This window comes from Ornithodoros turicata, chromosome 5, assembly GCF_037126465.1.
Source record: "Ornithodoros turicata isolate Travis chromosome 5, ASM3712646v1, whole genome shotgun sequence".
NCBI classification, from domain to species: domain Eukaryota; kingdom Metazoa; phylum Arthropoda; class Arachnida; order Ixodida; family Argasidae; genus Ornithodoros; species Ornithodoros turicata.
The window spans coordinates 17,756,495-17,757,706 of record NC_088205.1 but is presented as its reverse complement, the minus strand read 5'-3'; the positions used below and the strand labels follow the sequence as shown (position 1 = coordinate 17,757,706).

General features: G+C 47.1%; 1 protein-coding gene across 1 annotated transcript in view; it reads right to left on the bottom strand.

The window, feature by feature from the left end:
- LOC135394142 (PAS domain-containing serine/threonine-protein kinase-like) overlaps positions 1 to 1,212 on the bottom strand; it is a 225,496-nt gene that overhangs the window by 83,528 nt on the left and 140,756 nt on the right. The gene's annotated exons all lie outside the window — the stretch shown is intronic.

Genomic DNA, 1,212 nt, shown 5'->3' with positions numbered 1-1,212 from the left:
CGTCAGGTGTCACCTTGTTCTTCGTCTCAGTTGCTTGGGAGTCAGGACAGCTCCATTTGTGCTTGCGGGATGGCGGATGCCAACACAAAGCAGGCTTGGCAGCCCCTGGAGCACAACGAGAACATGGTTCAAGAGGGGACTTTGTTACGATTATTGTCCATCTCCATTAAGATACCTCGGAAAGGTGTCCAAAGAAAGACCTACCTCATGCAGTGGACGATGACTTTGCGTGTGTTGCTACAGTGGTAAATAAACCAAAGGAAAGATACTAAACAGAGAAGTATAGTAGTTCTCTTTCTATTATTCTTCTGTACTTTTCACACACACTATCCGTATAATATGTCGCAGACACCTTGCGCTGCGTCTGAGTGTACCAGGTTTCTCTCAAGGTCAGGAACATGCAGATTTAAGTCTTCGTTGCTCTTTTGCAACCGAAAGTTTCTGTCGGAGATCTTGCAGTTCTTTATGGTATGCCTCATTTATTTCAAGAAGGTCTCCAATGGCTTTCTGTAGGTCGGCTTTCTCCTGAACTAGCCTCAAGGTCACTCCTCGGAGTTGCTCGATCTCTCTCGAGAATTGTTCAAGCATCTTAGGTTGCTCAGATTCTAGTGTAAGAGAACAACGCGCGGTTTAAAAAAATATATTTCTGCCTGGTGCGTCAAAAGGTGGGGGAAGAGGGAGCAGCTGCCCCCCCTGAACTTTTGCGCTGAGAATCCCGCCACCCCATTTTCCATCTGCACGTGTCGACCCAAACAGACTCACTTTCACCTTTGTTACTGCGCAGAGCAAATGCATGCGGCAGTGTACCATCCAGCCGATTACACTATGTGATACTGTATGTGCAGACCTGCTGTGCAAAGAGTAGCGACACGCCATTCAGTAGCCTTGCTTAGACGATACAGTAAAACGCAGATTTCGCTCCAGCAAAGGACGTAGACTTGTTTTTTATCAATGCAGGGAAATACTGGAGGCTGGGAAGGGAAACTCTTACCATTCTGCGAGGAGCCTTTAAGCAGTTCGCTGGTGTGCTTGATGGGACGTGTAGCATATATGCTGTCTTTGCCTGGGCCATGGCCAGAACTCTCGGCAGAGCCTTTCTAGTGCAACAATAATGACAGCCTTTGCAGACGACACCATTGTGCTTTTGACGCGACCAAAAGTAAAAAATGAAGGAACACGCCACTGCTCGCTTACTTCTATTTGTCTTATCAC